General features: G+C 40.5%; 1 long non-coding RNA gene across 1 annotated transcript in view; it reads left to right on the top strand.

Moving 5' to 3' along the window:
- Positions 1–11,370: 11,370 nt before the first annotated feature.
- The window catches only part of LOC133096530 (uncharacterized), a 47,271-nt gene continuing 36,906 nt past the window's right edge, over positions 11,371–21,735 (top strand). Inside the window, exon 1 of the long non-coding RNA XR_009701797.1 lies at positions 11,371–11,421. This is a non-coding gene — a long non-coding RNA (uncharacterized LOC133096530). The remainder of the gene's footprint in view (positions 11,422–21,735) is intronic.

Here is a 21,735-nt window from a genome sequence, read left to right as displayed (position 1 = left end):
CTTTTTTTTTTTTTTCTTTTTTTGTAAAGGGAGAGAAACAATTTTGGTTCAGATCAGTGTGTAAAAAAGAAGGTTGGTAATCAGAATCATAGAATTACAGAATAGAGAGCTTCTATTGATGTCATTTTTCTTTTACTAAAAATAATAATGACTACTCATGGCATTTTGTGCCAGGCCTTGTTCTAGCACTTTCCTTACATGACTTCACTTAATTTAATCATCACAACAACCCAGCTTTGTGAAGTAGGTATTATGATTTCCACTCTGTAAATTAGGAAAATGCTCAAAGATATATTTTTTTAATTGAGGTATAGTTGATTTACAATGTTTTGTTAATTTCTGCTCTATGGCAAAGTGACTCAGTTATACACCTATATACATTCTTTTTATATTCTTTTCCATTATGGTTTATCCCAAGATACTGAATATAGTTCCCTGTGCTTAAAGATCTTAAGTCACCTTTTCATAAGTACACACAAGTGGTGGAGTAAGGATTCAAAAATAGGTCTGGCTGATACCAATGTTCATGCCCGTATATCCGTTCTCAAAGCACTTTCCTTTCGATTCTACTCTCTAAATCACAGCTGCAGCATCAGGAAGGAGACTGATTAGTCCTGTGAGGCAGAGGTGGAGACAGAGATTCAGAGATCATGTTCTTTGCCATCCAAGTTCTCACAGGAAAGAATGATAAGAGCGAGGCCGTACATGTGGACTGTCTGGCCCCCCGTCCCATACCCTTTCCACTGCTCCCCCTAGAGATCTCTCCGAATCTTCCCATTATAGTTGAGGAAACTGGGGCCCAGGGTATTGCAGTGATTTACCAAGGTCATACAGCTGGCTAGCAAACTAAGACTTAGAGCCCAGATTTTCTGCCTCCCAAGCTAGTGTCTGTATTATTATGTCTACATGGCAAACAAAAGCTAGTTGTTAAAGAATATTCAATGTGAGTTATATTCCAAACCAGAAAAGACATTAACACAGTCCCTCCAGTGCAGAGACATTTAACTCATCATCTTCATTGTGTTAAAATGTCCTCCATCGTATGAGATACCTAGTCGATCTGTTAATCATCAAGTATGTACTGAGTGACTAATATAAATGTGCTTAGCACTGGGAACAGCCCCTGAGTGAGGTCTCCGTGGTCAGTCTATGAAAAGTCTCAGGGTTAGCAACTCTCCCTCCTCCAGTGTAGACCTCAAAAGAGTCAAAGTAAATAGAATTTTCTGCCTCAACAGCTGTATTTATTTTGGGCTGTTTCTCCACCTACAACGCCCATTTGCTGTCCTTGGAGCTTCTGAACCTGTTTATTTTCAACCTCCCGGAGGCAGCCAGCTGTTGTATTCCTGTGTCATGGCAGAGAGAAGTCTTCTGGAGGGAAGCAAGCCATTTCAAAAGCGTAAAGGAAATAACCCAAAGGAGAGTTTACCAACTGAGGCTATTTCCTGAGCAGGACACCAACCCTGCTCTCAAATATCTTATTCAAATAGCTTAACAAGACATAACTGGAGACAGAACTTGAGCACTGAAAATTACACAATAAAATAAAAAGAAGTAAGGAGTAATATAAACTCAGGTCTTAAGTGATATCAAGTGAATGTGATTGAACAGTCTCCTAGTCGGTTAGACGGGACTAAACTCAGAGAAATATTTTGTTTGGGCTACAAGTTTGCTTCTGTATGTGCTTGCTTTTTAGTGACCGAATATTTAAAAACTGAGAGCATTTACCTAAAAATCCAGATTTCTGACTCCTTCTGAAAATAAAAGGAAGGTCTACTAATATGTGTTTGTCCTCGTGTCGGGTAACTATGGGCTGGAGAGGTGGGTGTGTTAGGTGAAACACACACTCCCCAGTTTGCCACAGTCCTCAGAGATAGTGTGACAAGCACTGTGGCAGGCATGACAGCTCATTGAACTCACAGAAGACTCTACTAGGTAGGTATTATCCTTCCTATTTTATAAATGGGAAAAGCGAGGCTCAGAAAGGTTATGTGGTCAGCCGGAAGCCACCTACTTAGTGAATAGCTAGGATTCACACCCATGGCTGCCTGAGTACGTCCTTTCTAGATGCTGCCTCCCAGAGAACTAGGAAGTGATAAAGCTGGGTCTTGAATCCAGACTGACTCCAAGCCTACTGGCCATTCTAAAATGTCGTACTATGTCAGAGGCACAGACCCTGCTACATGCAACGGAAGCAAGCAAATATGTCACGATGAACCAAGAAGAAAAGAACCATTCCTACTGGGAAATGACTTACAAGTCCAGGAATAACTTCTGAAGATAATACATTGTGATAGACAAATTATAAATAGGCCAGACTATCACCAAACATTTGACCTGTGCTTCTTAGGTAGGTTGAAAGTTTTGGCCATTAGCAGCATACTAGAGCTACTCGAAAGCACTGTTAGGTATTTTTATGGGAAGGATTGAATCCTGTGAGGAAGCTAAACAAGGAGTACAAATTCCAAATGGCCTGGGCAGAGTAAAGGAGCAGGAAGACCTATATTCTAGGCCTTGAAGGGCAGATCTAGGCCCACCATCCCCTGGGCAGTGGCCACCAGTGGCTGGACCTCAAAGAGACTGAAGCACCATGTCAAAACTCATCACTTTGCCTAAAGCTTATCCTGGGTAGTGGAAATACAAAAGATTTAAATGTCAGTTACTCTGTTTTGTATTTTTTTTAAAAAGTGTTCATAAGTTGCAAAGCTTGGAATCAAGTCCAGGACTTCTTGGGTTCTCTCTACTATATGTCACCTTCCAGAAAACAGATGGTAGAGAGGGGAGGGGAAGGTATTCCAGGTAGGGGGATGCTGTGTTAGGAAATTTCAGATTCTGTTTGGATAGAGAAGGAAACAAAATAATAGAGGTTGAAGCCTCTGACAACAGTCACCAGATTTATCACTTACCCTGTTATCACAGGTTGCAGAGGACTGATCATGCTGTCACCACTGAGATGCCCAAGGGCCGTATCTCTAATGACCACTCTGCCCTTTTTACTATCCTTTCCTCGGCCATTTAGCCCCACTGCAGGCCATTTAGCCTCCCTACTCCAAGTTCCTGGATCAGTCCTCTTCCTGATTAAGGTAAGTTATAGGCTGGTGGGTAAACCATGAACCAGCTGTAATGGGAGTAATGTGTAATAACAGCAACAAAATCCAAAATGACAATTACTATAACAGTAATAACAGCAGTTACTTTTACTGAGCTATTTCTGCATTCTAAACACTTTGTTAAGTAACTTACATGCTTTAAACCATTTAACTATTATATTGTCCTGTAAAGTCTATATTATGAGGAGACAATTCTCTGAGGGTCTCTTGCATTTCTGCACATCTTGTGAGCAAGGCACTGGTTCCCCTTTGTTCCAGACTAACTTTTTTTTAATTTTATTTTTCATTTACTTATTTTTGGCTGCCTTGGGTCTTCGTTGCTGCGCACGGGCTTTCTCTAGTTGCGGCGAGCGGGGGCTACTCTTTGTTGCGGTGCGCAGTCTTCTTATTGTGGTGGCTTCTCTTGTTGCGGAGCATGGTCTCTAGGCATGTGGGCTTCAGTAGTTGTGGCACGTGGGCTCAGTAGTTGTGGCTCCCGGCCTCTAGAGCGCAGGCTCGGTAGTTGTGGCGCACGGGCTTAGTTGCTCTGGGGCATTTGGGATCTTCCGGACCAGGGCTCGAACCCGTGTCCCCTGCATTGGCAGGTGGATTCCCAACAACTGCGCCACCAGGGAAGTCCCCCAGACTAACTTTTGAAGGATGCTTGTATAACAAACAGCCTTGGAAGATAGAGATAGTGTTTCCTGTCAGAGCAAAGGACAGACATGTTTATTGACCATTATAAATGATTCACGTTCCTTAAACTCAGGGTTCCTCTTTTGTAACACAACCTTCTTTACATCTCCATGTGGGAAATGGGGCTTGGGGAGCCAGCACAGACATGGCTGATCCTCTGGCTACTGGTGTTGCCGTTAAGTAACTGTCCTTTGCCTCTGGCCCAGGAATTTTATGTCTTCTACTAGCACCCATGAAACTGTGGCAGGCCAATCTATTAGTTTGCAAGTAGGGCAGTGTCTCAGAGTCTACATGGTCTTTGAAAGATTTTATTATTCCCATTTTACAGAATAGAAACTGAGGTTGTTGGAGGTGTTTTCAACTGCTCATATTTATTATATCTGATCTTATACTTCAGTCTGTTGCCTGGATATTCTGCCTTTTAGAGATTAAATCTCCATTTTGAAGCATATTTCTGGCACCCAAGTCCCAGTTTTATTCTCTGTTCCTGAGATAGTCGTCTATTCATCTATCCCAGTGTTTATTCAGTGCATAATATGTGTGTTGTTCTCGTCAGTTCTCCTAGGGAATGAAATCTTTCCTTGAACCCCAACTCCCATATCTCATAGTATTGTGGTGGAAATTAAGTAAAAATAATGGATGTAAAAGCACCTAACACAAATGATTCTCAAACTTTAGGTGGTATCTGAAATACTGGCATATTTCTCTTAAAATGCAGAACCCCAGACCTCATCCCAAGAGATTCTGAATCAGTAGATCTAGATTAAAATAAAAAACCAGGATTTCCATTATCTTAGTCCTTGCTTACTTCTTTTTTTAAAATTATTATTTATTTATTTATTTATTTGGCTGTGTTGGGTCTTCATTTCTGTGTGAGGGCTTCCTCTAGCTGCGGCAAGCGGGGGCCACTCTTCATCGCGGTGCGCGGGCCTCTCACTATCGTGGCCTCTCTTGTTGCGGAGCACAGGCTCCAGACGCGTAGGCTCAGCAGTTGTGGCTCACGGGCCCAGTTGCTCCGCGGCATGTGGGATCTTCCCAGACCAGGGCTCGAACCCGTGTCCCCTGCATTGGCAGGCAGATTCTCAACCACTGCGCCACCAGGGAAGCCCAGTCCTTGCTTACTTCCTGTCCTGTCCTTCCTTACCCTGTGCTTTATGTTCTAGCGACTCCTAGCTGTGTGTAATTCTCTCTGCTTCTGCTCTTCTGTACTTTGGCCATCTTTCTTCTCTAACTAGAAGAGCTAACCCCTCCTCATCCTTTAGCTCAGGTGTCTCCTCCTTTAGGAAGGCTTCCCCATCTAATGAGGGGATATCATTTCTTCATCCTCCCAAAGCTTGCTGTTGCTTACCTCTATCATTTACTTGTACCTTTTATTAAGATTATGTGTGTCTCCACCAGCAGACTATCAACTCCTTGAGGGCAGGTAATTTGTCCTATTCACTTTTACACTTTACCTGGGAAGCCTTTTATGGAATAGTAGAGTATCTGGTTCACAACAGGTACTGGGCTTTGAAATCAATTTTTGTTGAATGAATAAAAGAATAGGGCTTCCCTGGTTTTGCAGTGGTTAAGAATCCGCCTGCCAATGCAGGGGACACAGGTTCGAGCCCTGGTCTGGGAAGATCCCACATGCCGCAGAGCAACTAAGTCCGTGCGCCACAACTGCTGAGCCTGCGCTCTAGAGCCCGCGCGTCACAACTACTGAACCCTGCATGCCTGGAGCCCATGCTCCGCAACAAGAGAAGCCACCGCCGTGAGAAGCCCACGCACTGCAGCAAAGAGTAGCCCCCGCTAGCTGCAACTAGAGAAAGCCCGTGCGCAGCAGGGAAGACCCATCTCAGCCAAAAATAAAATTAAAAAAATAAATAAATTTAAAAAAAAAAAGAATGAAGCCATTTGTTTGCAGAAAGCTTTCAATATAAAATCCCATTGGGACTTTCCTGGCAGTCCAGTGGTTAAGACTCCATGCTTCCACTGCAGGGGGCGCGGGTTCAATCCCTGGTCAGGGAACTAAGATCCCGCATGCTGTGCAGCCTGGCCAAAAAATTTTTTAAAAAGTCTATTAATGATAATACTCTTGATTTTCTTAAAAACGTTTATTTCATGTGAGGTAAGACCAGAAATATGAGGAAAGAGAGAGAGAGCAAGAAGTTGAATTTTAGCATGGGTAGCGAGAGTAAAAGATAATATAGCCTGGCCTCCTCATTTTTTTTCTTTTCCATTATGGTTTATTACAGGATATTGAATATAATTCCCTGTGCTATACAGTAAGACCTTGTTGTTTATCCATTCTATATATAATAGTTTGCATCTGCTAATCCCAAACTCCCAATCCCTTCTTCCCCCACTCCTCCTCCGCCTTGGCAACCACAAGTCTGTTCTCTATGTCTGTGAGTCTGTTCCTGTTTCGTAGATAAGTTCATTTGTGTCATATTTTAGATTCCACATATAAGTAATATCATATGGTATTTGTCTTTCTCTTTCTGACTTACTTCACTTAGTATGATAATCTCTAGGTCCATCCGTGTTGCTGCAAATGACATTATTTCATTCTTTTTAATGTCTGAGTAGTATTCCATTGTATATATACCAGATCTTCTTTTCTTTTTAATTTTTTAAAAATTTATTTATTTATTTATTTATTTCTGGCCACGTTGGGTCTTCGTTGCTGCATGCGGGCTTTTCTCAGTTGTGGTGAGCCGGGGCGACTCTTCGTTGTGGTGTGTGGGCTTCTCATTGCGATGGCTTCTCCTCTTGCGGAGCACGAGATCTAGGCTTGCGGGCTTCAGTAGTTGGCACGCGGGCTCAGTAGTTGTGGCTCGTGGGCTCTAAAGCGCAGGCTCAGTAGTTGTGGCGCACGGGCTTTGTTGCTTCGCGGCATGTGGGATCTTCCTGGACCAGGGATCGAACCCGTTTCTCCTGCATTGGCAGGTAGATTCTTAACCACTGTGCCTCCAGGGAAGTCCTTTTTAAATTTTTATTGGAGTATAGTTGATTTACAATGTTTTGTTAGTTTTAGGTGTACAGCAAAGTGAATCAGTTATACATATACATATATCCACTCTTTTTAAGATTCTTTTCCCATATAGGTCATTACAGAGTATTGAGTAGAGTTCCCTGTGCCATACAGTAGGTCCTTATTAGTTATCTATTTTATATATAGCAGTGTGTATATGTCAATCCCAATCTCTCGATTTATCCCTCCCCTCCCTTTCCACCCTGGGAACCATGAGTTTGTTTTCTACATCAGTGACTCTATTTCTGTTTTGTGAATAAGTTCATTTGTACCATTTAAAAAAAAATTTACTTATTTTTATTTATTTATTTTTGGCTGCGTTGGGTCTTTGTTGCTGTGTGCAGGCTTTCTCTAGTTGCGGCGAGCAGGGGCTACTCTTCGTTGCAGTGTGCGGGCTTCTCATTGCGGTGGCTTCTCTTGTTGCGGAGCACGGGCTCTAGGTGTGTGGGCTTCAGTAGTTGTGGCATGTAGGCTCTAGAGTGCAGGCTCAGTAGCTGTGGCGCATGGGCTTAGTTGCTCCATGGCATGTGGTATCTTCCCAGACCAGGGCTCGAACCCATGTCCCCTGCATTGGCAGGCAGATTCTTAACCACTGTTCCACCAGGAAAGTCCCTGTACCCTTTTTTTAGATTTCATGTATAAGCGATATCATATGATATTTGTCTTTCTCTGTCTGACTTACTTCACACATCTCTAGGTCCATCCATGTTGCTACAGATGGCATTATTTTGTTCTTTTTTATGGCTGAGTAATATTCCATTGTATATATGTACCACATCTTCTTTATCCATTCCTCTGTTGATGGACATTTAGGTTACTTCCATATCCTGACCATTGTAAATAGTGCTGCAATGAACGTTGGGGTGCGTGTATCTTTTTGAAGTATAGTTTTCTCCGGATATATGCCCAGGAGTGGGATTGCTGGATCATATGGTAGCTCTATTTTTAGTTTTTTAAGGAACCTCCATACTGTTTTCCATAGTGGCTGCACCAATTTACATTCCCACCAACAGTGTAGGAGGTTCCCCTTTTCTCCACACCCTCTCCAGCATTTGTTATTTGTAGACTTTTTAATGATGGCCATTCTGACCAGCATGAGGTGGTACCTCATTGTAGTTTTGATTTGCATTTCTCTAATAATTAGTGATGATGAGCATCTTTTCATGTGCCTATTGCTGGCCTCCTCATTTTACTGAGAAGGAAACTGAGATTAGAGAGAATAAGAATAACATCACATAGCTTGTTAGTGGCAAAGCGAGATTGGAAGCTTCATCTCTGGTTTTTCAGTCTTAAGCTCTCTAGACTAATCATGGTCCCTCCCTTCCACTAAGTTATGGCCCTACCCAAAGCCCAGCTAAGGTTTTCACCATCCTGGCTTTTATTGACCTCATCTGATATTAATAATGCTGTTATTTCACATTATCTGAACAATTCCTACACCACGTTTTCTTTACGTAAATTTTGCTTTCTCTGATGTATAACCAGTATTGTGGGGTATTTTTTAAAAGCTTTTATTGTGTTTATCTTCGATGTTTAATTAGAGTTTTGCTTCTGTATCCTGTGAATCAAATTTGCCTCCTCATCTTGACTGACTAGTTTTGATCTAATAGGTTTTTCTAGAGAAACGACTCTTTCACTAGTATTTAGGGGAGGAAAATGTGGTATAACATTAAAAAAAATAAGCTTCCTTGGTTTCCCAAATTTCATCCAAAATATAATCATCTCCATGTGTGTTTCTCCTCTCACTTTTATAATCAGATGTGGAAAATATTTAACATCCCATTGAGTCCTCCAGTTTCAATCAGTACACATGATAAATTGCATGGGGGTGTTTAATTTGCCTTGCAATGGAAACCTTTATCTTTACCCTGTGGCCTGACTGTAGTTTAATAAAAGAAAGGCCCTTTGAATAGGTCTTGTGCAATATGGGGTCCCAACCAGGTCTATGAATAATTTATTAGGCAAGGATCTTGTTTCTGTTTATGAAATACTATTCTGGAGACCATTAGGGCTAGACCTGTGCAGTAGTCACAAAGTTCTTCTTGAGTTCCAGCTAGAAATATGCAGAAAATTATTGTTGCTGTAACTCCTCAAGCATATGGCTAGGTTCAGGGCAATCTGTTAACTTCTTGTGTTGTGTCCAAAAGTTTCCAGTTATCAACAAAAGATGGCATACCAGCCCGATTACTCCTGATGTATTCCAGTCAAGGATTCCAAGTAACCATAGTTGTGTGGGCGTATGTGGTCTGAAATAACAGGAATCAGTGAAAATTTCAAGTGTAAATACACAACGGAGATCATTTACATATCACAACCAGACGAACGTATCCCACTGAGCTGAGTGTGCTTTCCACAGGAAGCAGGAATTTTTGGACCACCTCCCAACTCCTGATTCTCAGCGGTTGTAAACTATTTGAGATACATTTTGTTTCGAGTTTTGCAACAGACTTCTCTAACAGCTTATTTGCTTCATGTGTCAACAAACTTGAAAAACTAGCCTCTTACATAAGATAATGAGAAATGTGAAAAGCTATTGTTAGTGACCTGGTTCCCCCCAAAACTTGGTCAAAGATATTACAGACTGTGACATGGAAGTGGGCTTATCTTGATGGGTCTTAGTATGTCCCTTCAGTTCCTAGATAACTCTTATACTCATTGGAATGAATTGGCTTGGGATCCTTTTCAAGGATGTTTATATTTAGTGACTCCGTGAGCCAAAAAATAACAGAGTAAGAGAGGGAAAAGAGGACTTTGCATCATTCCAGGAAAATAGTTGCTGCCTGCTTTGGAGGCAAGTTATCCCCAGGGATGAGGCCACAGGGAGATCCCGGAGAGCAAAGTCCTGACCGCCCAGGTCCTGTGACCACACTCAACACTTTGTTCATCTGCTCAGATATTAGCAGAAACTACCAAGCCTGTCTGTGAAAGTGGCAAAAGTTCAAGCTTGATCTTCCCAAAATGCAGCTCAGATGAAGTCGCTGAATTTTTACCAGTTCTCCATCATTTATAAAATTAAGTGCAAACTCCTCAGCCTGGCTCTCAATACCCTCCCCAAATAATTATCCAATCTTATCTTCCATTAATCACACAGATTCTGAGAAAACTAGATTACTGGCTAGTCCATGAAACAACCCCTATCTTTTCTATTTTGTTGTCTTTGTTCATGCCGTATGACAAACACTATTGATATCGGTACGGTTATTAACTCTAGTATTTGTTGAGTACTGACTGTGTGCCAGGCACCATGTGATGACTGTCCATGCATTGTCTTATTTAATTCTCATAACAATCTGGACACGGACTTGCTAATTAATTGCTTAAGATCACAGAACCTGCAAGTGGCAGAGTAAGGATTTTGATCCTCTCGTGTCATATGTCTGACATGAGAGCCCTCATTATACTGCATCTGGACTTCCATAAAAATCTTATCTCTGAGAGAGATCATTTTCTCTACCTTTTTTTTTTTTTATAATATGTAATTTTATTTGTTAATTGTCCTTTTGAATGCATTTTTGAGGTGGCCGAAATGTAAAGGAAAAAGTAAATCAGCAGAAAAGATAAGAGAAGGTTAATACAAAGCATCAGTGCTATCATTTAGCTGAATGGCTATACAGTGAAATTCTTTCATAATATATTTTTAAAAAATTTTATTGGAGTATAGTTGATTTACAATGTTGTGTTAGTTTCAGGTGTACAACAAAGTGAATCAGTTATACATTCTCTAACAATTTTTTTTTTTTCATTTAAGTTGTCACTTACTTTTTTTTTTTTTAACATCTTTATTGGAGTATAATTGCTTTACAATGGTGTGTTAGTTTCTGCTTTATAACAAAGTGAATCAGTTATACATATACATATGTTCCCATATCTCTTCCCTCTTGCATCTCCCTCCCTCCCATCTACCAATTTTAAAACTAATCACCTAGCAATCGTTCTGACCTCTTCCCTAGCTACATCGTGAGAGTGGGGATCATGACTGTATTTTCTATATCCCATGCAGCACCGTGGTCTTGCGCAGCGTAGGTCTTCATTTGTTCTAGGCAACTCTGATTATCTGGAGATCAGCACAGGATTCTGAAAAGGAAAGCATACTAGACCAAAAGGAGGATTTGGTGAGGTTTATCTCTGGCATCCCAGCCTCTCTCTGCACTCCTCTTTTCTTCCTGAGAGAAGGTCCCATTCTCCAGTGCACCATCAGAACTGGGAGGCAGAAAGATGTAAGGGTTCTATCAGGGCCAGACATTGATATGCTGGAGCTCGTTTGTACCACTTCACAAGAGTCAATAACGAGTATGTTTTCTAAACTTTGTGTTTAGAGACGTAACACTGGAAACTTGAAATTGGCCAAGTGGGAGTATTTACACTATGGAAATCAGCTGACACTACAAATTAGGACCCCTGCCCCCCACCAAGGAGCTGGCTTGCCAGTATGCTAGGGTCTGCCCAAAGATGTGAGGGACACGTGATTCCAGTTGCCTCTTGCCTTTTCCCTGCTCCCTTTGACCCTCTCAACTTTTGGACCCACAGAACTTGGTTAAGTGCCTTCTATAAGCAGATACTCTGCCAGGTGATATGAAGAATACTATGATTACTGCCATCTAATTCCTCACGAGGAAGTAACAGGTACATGAATAATTGCTAACTGATAATCTTGTTTTTTTCTCTTGATTTGTTTTAAAATTATACATATTTACATATATGAAAGTATAGAAAAAATGTAAGTGCCATGAGGATAGGAACTTTACTTTTCACTACTTCTGCCCAAATGCTAGAACAGGGTGAAGCATGTGGTAGGTGTTAAACAGTGAATGAATTTCATTACAGATTAAAAAACTGAAAAGAATATACTAAAACACTAACAATGCTTATCTCTGAATAGTGGGATCATGGGTCATTTTAATTTTATCCTTCCTCTTCCTCCTCTTCTTCTTCCTCCTCCTCCTCTTCTTCTCCTTTTTTTTTTTTTAAATTAATTAATTAATTAATTTATTTTTGGCTGCGTTGGGTCTTAGTTTCTGTGCGAGGGCTCTCTCTAGTTGTGGCGAGCGGGGGCCACTCTTAATCGCGGTGCGCGTGCCTCTCACTGTCGTGGCCTCTCTTGTTGCGGAGCACAGGCTCCAGACGCGCAGGCTCAGTAGTTGTGGCTCACGGGCCTAGTTGCTCCGCGGCATGTGGGATCTTCCCAGACCAGGGCTCGAACCCGTGTCCCCTGAATTGGCAGGCGGATTCTTAACCACTGCGCCACCAGGGAAACCCCTTCTCCTTCTTTTTCTTCCTCTTCCTCTCCTTCTCCTTTCTCCTTCTTCTTCGTCTTCTCCTTCTTCCTTCTTCTTCCTCTTCCTCTTCCTCTCCTTCTTCTTCCTTTTTCCTTCTTCTCCTTCCTCTTCCTCTCCTTCTTCTTCTCTTGTTCTTCCTCTTCCTCCTCCTCTTCCCCTTCCCCTCCCCTTTCCCTTCACCTCCTTTTTCTTCTTCTCCTTCTTCTCGCCTTATCTGTATTTTGCAAAATTTTAATAATGTGCTTGTATTATGTTGGAAGACAAATAAAAATAAAAGAAAAAACAACTGGAATTATGCAAAGTAGCAAATATTAAGAGGCAGAAGGCACAGAAACATAAGCCTTATTGAAGTCTAGTTTCAGGAGAGTCTTGTGGGAAGGCTTCTTGAAGGAAAAGAGGCTTGAGATATGTTTAAAATCTCTTTCCCTTATAGTCATTTTAAGCTAGCTATCACAGGGGAAGAACCAGGTAAAATAGTTTACACTAAGGGCTGAGTGACTGGCAGCTGATGACACAATCCCTCCCAGGAACTGAAAATCCAAACAGGGGGACTATGCAGTAAAATCTTCTAGAGCTTTACCATTTTTTTCATTTGCTTCTTTATCAATTACTGAGAAATGTACATTAATATCTCTTACTATGGTAGTAGATTTGTCAGTCTCTCCTTCAAATAAAGTGCTTCATTCTGTGTAATTTTTTCAGATCTATTTTCCAGGTCACTAGCTTTCCTTTCATCTGTGTCTAAACCAATATTTTAACCTTCCATTGAGGTTCAAATTTTAACTATTAATTTTTAATCTTTAGACATTTAAAAATTTGGTCTTTTTCCACTTTGTCTCATCAATTTTGATACTTTAAATACTTCTGTACAGTTCTTTAAACTTAGTTTGTATTTGGTATCTGGTAATTCCAGCATCTGCTGTCTGTTTAAAACTGATCCTACAGTTTATTTATTTCATGATGATGATGATGATGATGACTTGTTTCCAAATATGCTCAGTGACTTTTAAAATTGTGTACCAATTCCTCTGGCATCCTTAAGACCTGTCTTTAAGTGTGTTCTTCAAGAGAGGATTGGTTTTTGCTTCTGTCAGGTGTTTTATGATGCTATCAACCTGAAGCTGCTTAAATGGTATGAGTTTTAGCTCCAAACCTGCATGAGGGTGGGCTCATGGTGAGTTAGGAATTATCAGGGGAGATTTTTTTTTCTTTTGTTCTGCTTCATCTAGAGCTAAGGCTGAAATAGCCTTAGCTCTATAGTGTTCCCACGACCCATCCTCTTATGAATTTTTTTTTCCTGTTTATCCACTGACCTCATTATCTTTTAGGGGCTCCTGAATTTATACAGTGGTCTATAATACAACCTCTCACATTGCAGTGGTCTCAGGATTTGTCTTTTGCCACTTGAGCATAGGCCATTAAATCCAAACTGTCATCTACTAGAGACTTGTAAAATGACCCTCAGTGAAAGGTGGTTCCAGTGCTTACTTTCTTCTTTGGACTTGTACTTTCTTGTTATTTCTTCCTCTTTCTCACCAGTTCAGCTATGTATTTAAAAATAAGAATTTTATATTTTAGAAAAAGTTTTCAGGTGTTCTGTACTTGGAGATCCTGTCTGGAATCCAGATTGCCTTAGGGCCAAAAATAGATTTCCTGTGTCCAGGCAACAACTTGCCATCCCAGTTAAGAGGAATCGCTGCCCTTATTACCTTTCCCCTCCTCCACAAATTTTATTCATCCTCATCCTCTCCTCATTATCTTATCTATCCCAACTAATAAATAATAAGGGCTCCCATTTATCTGAACACTTGCTATGTGCCAGTCACCGCTGTAAGTTCCTTACATGTTTTATTTCATTTAGAATTTAGAGTAGTCCTGTGATGTAGGTAAAGTTTCAATCTTTATCTTGTGGAAGAGGAGCCTGAGTTTCAGAAAAGTTAAGCTATGTGCCCGTAGAAGTCTGTGTGCTTGTCCACCAAACTGTACTGTTTGTCATGACTGATAGGCAAACTGATGTGACATTCTCAATCAATGTCTTGAACTCAAATACATTTAGGAAACACAGTTAGTTAAAATTAAAGGGCCTTCTTTGCAGAGGAATCTCCGAGCCTTTAATACATTAAATGAGCGCAGTCAGGCGTTAAGGGAGTAACGTGGGTAGCTCTCCCCAGACCCCTTTGAGCACAGAACTCTTTTTTCCAGGGGAACATCTGCAGCAGGTGTCACAGAACACATTTTGGGAAATCTGGGTCTAAAATAATGAAATTTATCCCTCTCCTTCTGTACATTTAAGCATCAAAAATTTTGGAAACTTCAGAGAAAGATGAAAAACAGTCTTTATAGTGACGATGATGATCCTCATCTACACCAAATGGAGGTACCTAGCTTGATCATTCTTCTAATCAAGTAAAGACAAATCAAATCAGATTTGTCTTCAAGTGACCTTTCCAGTATTCAAAACTAGCCTCACATGACTTATCACCAAGGGCATTCAAAAGACTATGTCACAATATATACGCTACCAAATGTAAAGTAGATAGCTAGTGGGAAGCAGCTGCATAGCACAGGGAGATCAGCTCGGTGCTTTGCGATGACCTAGAGGGGTGGGATAGGGAGGGTGGGAGGGAGGCTCAAGAGGGAGGGGATATGGGGACATATGTATGCATATGGCTGATTCGCTTTGTTGTACAACAGAAGCTAACACAGTATTGTGAAGCAATTAGACTCCAATAAAGATCTATTAAAAAAAAAAAGACTATGTCACAGTCTACAGGGACTTAGTTATCAATGGGGATTTGCCAACTTCCTACTATATGGACAGCGTTGTTGGCACAGGTGTGAGCATCAGAGAGATATTAAAGGGTCAACCGTCACTAGGAATTGTATATTCAGCGATACTAAAAGCCCAGCAGTCTCACCAAAGGAATACACAAAAGTGTTAACAGTGATTATGATCGTTATTTTTCTTTAAATGTATCTGTATTTTTAAGTGGCTACAATATTGTTATTTTTATAATAAGAAAAGTACTTTTTAATTGAGATGTAATTGACATATAACATTACGTTAGTTTCAGCTGTACAACATAATGATTTAAGAAAAGTATTTTTTAAAAAGGAATCTTGTAACCACTTAAAAGGGCAAATACATTTTAAAAATTTCAGAATCTGAAGCTCAGAGAGGAAGGTGACTTTTCCCAAGTCATGCAGTCTGTCAGAGGTCAAATTGGAATTCTTAACTCCCTGGTCAGGACACTCCTCAGGATACTCTAAATGACCCCATAGTCACCCAGGGTGAGGCAGTGCCGGGACTGCCCCTCCTCAGGAAAGGAGTCCCCCAAAGAAGAAAAACACGTATCTTCTGGGTGGATGGGTTCCCTCCCTCCCTCCCTGTCTGGGCAAACAGGAAGCATACTGCCAATTCCACGGATTCTCTTGTCCATGCTTCAGGTTTGCGACCATTTTTCTCGCCAGAGGGGTGTCATGAAAGGAAGGGGAAGGGTTTGCATTAGGAGTGTGGGAGAATTCGTCTCTCTCTCCAGGATGCTATCCTATAATCCGCGGAGCTGCTGTTTTTTTTCCCAGGCTGTTTATTCCTGTCGACCACCCCCGGAAGACGTGGAGAAAGAATGTTACTTGGCTTCCCCTCTAGGGAAGAGTAGCTGGAGCCACCTAATGTGAAAGTTTGGGGAATCTTTGGTTGCTGAGGTTGAGAGATTGGGAGGTCTGTGGTGATTCTGGAACTCATTTTACAAAATAGACAATGAAGTAATTGATTGATTCACTGTTTTCCATTAAGACTGCATTTTTGTGGTTTTTCTTGTGGAAATAAGAGCTCAGAGGGATGATGGTATAACATTGGAGAAAGGATGTTGGAACCTCACACACCTGTATTTGCCTTCCCGTACAACTTGAGCAGTGGAAGTTGGAAAGTGGGTGATGAAATGAGGACTGAGAGCATAGATCCTCTCACAGTGACATAGAACTGGAAGGAGTACCCAGAAAGCCTTGGTGCCAGTCTCCTCAGTTTTCACGTGGGGAAACTAAATTTTACAGATGAGGCAATGGTAGATATTTAAACATCCATTGAATATCTAATATGTACTAGAGACTGAGCTAGGCATTGAAGGAACATCAAAAAACAATATAGATGAGTCCCTGCCCTCTGCAATCTAGAGACCCAGGAGGCGAAATGACAAAACAAACCCCAAACCAGAATCCAGATCTTTTAGGTCCCAATTGGTGATCTTTCTTACATCTTCCATCTATTATACTTTAGGCACCTAAGTCTTCAATATGATTTTGGGCAACTCACTAAACATACGCAGGCTTCAGTTTTGCTAAAATACGAAAAGAAACTTACACATTTATTCGTTCATTATTTATTTATCAAATATTTACTGAGAACCGTCTATATCCTAGGTGTATAGAACTCAGAATAGGATCTTTTTTTTTAACTTTTAATTTTATATTAAAGTATAGGTGATTAACAATGTTGTGTTAGTTTCAGGTGTACAGCAAAGTGGTTCCATTATACATATACATGTATCTAGAATAGGATCTTTTTTTAAAAAAATATTTATTTATTTATTTGGCTGTGCCAGGTCTTTAGTTGAGGCACGCAGGATATTCGTTGCCACGTGTGGGATCTTTTAGTTGCAGCACGCGGGATCTTTGGTTGGGGCATGTGGAATCTAGTTCCCTGACCAGGGATTGAACCCAGGCCCACTGCACTGGGAGCACAGAGCCTTAACCGCTAGACCACCAGGGAAGCCCCTAGAATGGGATCTTTTTGCTGAGAGTTAATTTCCATCTGTCAGTGAGCAATTCTTTCCAAACAGTAACCAATAGGTAGCTGGAAATTCCAGAGTTGGCTTTATTTTCTTTTTGCTTTTCGAAGTTGTCTTACTCCTCCAAGTACCTGAATCCCAACTTGGATTTCTTACTCCCTCTCTCTCTCTCCCTCCCTCCCTTCTTTTCTCTCTTCTTTGTTTCTATCCATCCATCTTCTTTCTACCTGATGTGTAAAACAATACCAGTAAATTGATTTACAATAAGATTTCAAAGTCATAAAGCAGAACACTTGCATTGGCACAGTTTGCGGCCGCTCCACATTGTGACTTTTGTTTATTATTCCTAAATGAGAACTTCTCTTAAATCTCAAGATTTTATTTAACATAGGGAATGTCAATACTGGATTATATCCACCACCCTATCAGGAAAACATGTTGCTGGCATTAATCCCAAAGAGGGCAAGGTTGAGGGAGAGAAAAAGGAAAAATGCAAAATGGCATGACTGATTCTTGACAAGTCCAGATAAAAAGGAAGAAAAAAGCACTGGTCATTATCAGAGCAAAAAAAGTACTGGTCCTTATCAGGGCAAATAGTGTTATCTCCCAAAGTACATAAGAATTTCCAATATTAACCAACCTGTACCCTTCAAAAGACATTTTCTCATAGCTGAAGAATTCCATTCATGTTGGCAGCTGATTAACAAAGGCAGGAATTTGTTTTCTTGGACCTCATTAAAATGGAGAATGTGTAGAAATAAGTGGTGCTCATCTGTTTGTTTTTTCAGTTCCCTTGCATGTATGTTTCTGTTTCAACTTTCAGAAGATTATTGGATAGTAGTTACTTGAAATTAGTAAGTTTATGGGCATAATTCTAAACACTGCATAGTAGCCCTTTCAGGGTCTTATTTCAATAAGTAAACAAGGTGAATCTGCATACTTTTTTTGAAGATCATTGTTATATCAGCATAAAGACTGACCATCTCACTGAGGCATTCCTCCTGTTAAGCTGGTAGCTCTCCCAGGCACTCTGTGTCCATTCACTGCTCATGGTGTGTGTGTGTGTGTGTGTGTGTGTGTGTGTGTGTGTGTTTCAGAAGGCCCTGGGAGACCTCAGCAAGTACAGGTGATGGATCTGTGATCTAATTGGTAAAAAAGACGAGCCCTAACTGGAGAAGCACAATCTGCAGCCCTCTCTTGGTAGGATCTTGATGCTGCCAGGACTTGGCTTTTCTCAGGCTGGGAGCACTTTCCTGGAGACCAATTATGTGCCATTTCAGGCATTTTCCCATGGGTGGGAAAAAATGGCAATTTTTTTAGTTTTAGTCTATCCAGAACAAGAGGATCACAACCAAACAGTAGGCTGGGAAGAAAACTGTTCTCCAGAAAATCCCACTTGATACTCCATTTCACTGTTTTGTTTTCTTTTGTTTTGACCTCGTGTCTGTACTTCTTTTTTTATAATAATTCTTTTTTAAAAATAAATTTATTTATTTATTTTTGGCTCTGTTGGGTCTTCGTTTCTGTGCGAGGGCTTTCTCTAGTTGCGGCGAGCGGGGGCCACTGTTCATCGCGGTGCGCGGGCCTCTCACTGTCGCGGCCTCTCTTGTTGCGGAGCACAGGCTCCAGACGCGCAGGCTCAGTAGCTGTGGCTCACGGGCCCAGTTGCTCCGCGGCATGTGGGATCTTCCCAGACCAGGGCTCGAACCTGTGTCCCCTGCATTGGCAGGCAGATTCTCAGCCACTGCACCACCAGGGAAGCCCGTGTCTGTACTTCTGTTTCTTCTATTGGGTTGGCCAAAACGTTTGTTCGGGTTTTTCCGTAAGCTCTTACCAAAAAATTACAGAAAACCTGAACGAACTTTTTGGCCAACCCAATACAATACTGTGCTGCCCATTGCAAATGTAAGTGTTTTGCAGAGTGCCGCAGATAAGTGCTTTGTATCTCTTAGCCACAATTCTTTTTTTTTTTGGCTGCACCACACAGCATGTGGGATCTTAGTTCCCCAACCAGGGATCGAACATGTGCCCCCTGCATTGGGAATGCGGAGTCTTAACCACTGGACCGCCAGGGAAGTCCCACAGTTATTATTATTATACTCTAATACTACTACCACACACCACCACTAATGATTGCTGCCACTCTTTTATAATTACTAGTCTGGGTCATCTCAATATTGTATTTGGACACTCAACAACTGTAGTATTATTTTGAACCCCAGAAAATTATGTTTTAGAAGTTTGTCTTTGTGCTTCCCTGGTTACACAGTGGTTAAGAATCCACCTGCCAGTGCAGGGGACACGGGTTTGAGCCCTGGTCTGGAAAGATCCCACATGCCGCGGAGCAACTAAGTCCGTGCGCCATAACTACTGAGCCTGTGCTCTAGGGCCCGTGAGCCACAACTGCTGAGCCTGCATGCCACAGCTACTAAAGCTCGCGTGCCTAGAGGCCATGCTCTGCAACAAGAGAAGCCACCGCGGTGGGAGGCCCGAACACCACAACGAAGAGTAGCCCCCGCTTGCCGCAACTAGAGAAAGCCCACGTGCAGCAACGAAACCCAACGCAGCCAAAAATAAATAAAATAAATAAATTTTTAAAAAAAAGCCTGTCTTTAAGTAACAGAAAATTCAGCTCAAATTGGTGTTTAAAAAAAAACAACCACTAGAGTTTCACTGCTGGCAATACAGTGAACTAAGAGAACCTGAAATCTTCCCACTACAAACAAAAAGAAGTGCCGGATAATTTGTTTCTAGATTTTAAACCATGAATTCAATTTCTTAAATAGTTTTGGGCTATTCACATTATTTGTTTCATTATGGATAAGTTTTAGTATTTGTGGTTTTTGAGGAACTGGTCAGTTTCATCTAAGTTGTCAAATTTTTGTGTGTAGAGTTGCTCACAGTATTGCTTTATTTTTTATTTTTTCTTATGTGCAGGGTCTATAGTGATATTTTCTCTTCTATTCCCGTTATCAGGATTTATGTCTTCTTTCTTTTTTTGTATGTTTCGCTATAGATTAATTTGTATTTTATTGTTTTTACAGAACAAGATTTTGGTTGTTTTGACTTTATTATTTTTCTTTTTTTCAATTTTATTTATGTCTACCTTTATGATTTCATTCTTTCTGCTTGCATTGGGTTTAGTTTGCTCTTCTTTGTCTAGTTTCTTAAGGTCCTTTCTGTAAGCATTTAATGGTATAAATTTCACTCTAAGCATTGCTTTTAATCATCACACAAATTTTGATGTGTTGTATTTTCATTTTTGTTCAGTTTAAAATATTTTCTAATTTCCCTTGAGATTTATTTGATGCATGGGTTTATTTAGAAGGGTGTTTCAGATTTCCAAGTGTTAGGAGGTTTCCTGTTATCTTTCTATAATTATTTCTATTTTTATTCCGTTATAGTCAGAGAACATACTTTATTTGATTTCAGTTCTTTTAAATGTGTTGCAGTTTGCTTCATGACCAGAAATATAGTCTGTCTTAGAAACTGTGCCACATGCCCTTGAAAAAAATGTGTATTTTGCTGTTGGAGGCAGAAGATTCTAAAAATTTCAGTGAGATCCAGTTGTTTGATGGTTTTCGGTTCATCTACATCCTTGCTGATTTCCTATTAGTTCTATCGGTTACTGAGAGAGGCAAATTGAAGTCTTTAACTATACTTGTGGATTTGTCTGTTTCTATCGTAGTTCCATCTGTTTTTGATTCATGCCTTTTGAAGTCCAGATAAAGGTACAAAGGTATTTAGAATTGCTATGTCTTCTTGGTGAAATGAGCCTTTTATCATTATGCGGTGCCCTTCTTGATCCCTAGTAAATTATTTTGCTTTGCAGTTTACTTTGATATTAATGCAGCCACTCCAGCTTTCTTTTGATTAGAGTTTGCCTAGAACCTCTTTTTCCATCCTTTTTCTTTTAACCCACCTATGTCATTACATTTGAAGTAAGTTTCTGAGAGACAGCATAGAGTTGGGTTATGTTTTTTCATCTACTCTGACATTCTCTGTTTTTTAGTTAGTGTGTCTCAACTGAAGATGATTTTGTGACATAGTTGTGACAACCCAAAATTTCTCCAGGTACTGCCAAATCTCTCTCCCTCTCTCTCAATACTTCTCTCTCTCTCCTTGTCTGTCAGCTATCTATCTATGTATCTATCTATCTGCCAAATGTCTCTTGATGGGTAAGATTGCTCCCAGTTGAGTGCCATTGCCCTGGAGACTTCAATACACATCCTTAATTCATTACAGTTTCCCTCGCCAGTACATTTCCTGAAGAATGTAAGAATCTTCTAACTTGATTCCATTTGCCACGTCCTACCTTTTGTGCTGTTGTTGTCATATATTTTATATTATATGTTTTAAACTCTAAAAGGTGTTACTATCACTGTTGATTTAAAGAGTTAGTATTCTTTTATGTTTTTCCACAAGTGTATACTCTTTTCAGTGCTTCTCATTTCCTCACAATTTTCTTTGTTTCTACCTGGGAAAATTTCCCATCTGTCTAAAGAAGTCTCTGTAGTACTTACATCAATGGTGTGCTGCTGCAATAAGTTTTCTTTGTTTTTGTTTGACAAAAATATTTTAACTGGTAAATAATTCTAGATTGGCAGGGTTTTTTTTTTTTTTTTCTTTCACCACTTTAAAGAAATCATTACATTGTCTTCTGACTTCCATTGTGTGTTCTATGAGAAGGAAACACCAAGATGGGATTAAAAATGAAAAGAAGATTTATTGGAGGAAAAATGCCTGTGACAGATAAATGAAGAAGGAGAGGTGTAGGTAGGGAGAAACTTCAGACAACCAGGAAGTTCTGACACCTGTGAAAGAAGAGAAGGAAGGAAGAACTGGGTCATAAAAGCCTCAGACTATGGAACAGT

Source organism: Eubalaena glacialis, chromosome 1 (genome assembly GCF_028564815.1).
Source record: "Eubalaena glacialis isolate mEubGla1 chromosome 1, mEubGla1.1.hap2.+ XY, whole genome shotgun sequence".
Classification (NCBI taxonomy): Eukaryota; Metazoa; Chordata; class Mammalia; order Artiodactyla; family Balaenidae; genus Eubalaena; species Eubalaena glacialis.
The sequence above is the reverse complement of the archived record's forward strand: the minus strand, read 5'-3'. Positions and strand labels throughout refer to the sequence as shown.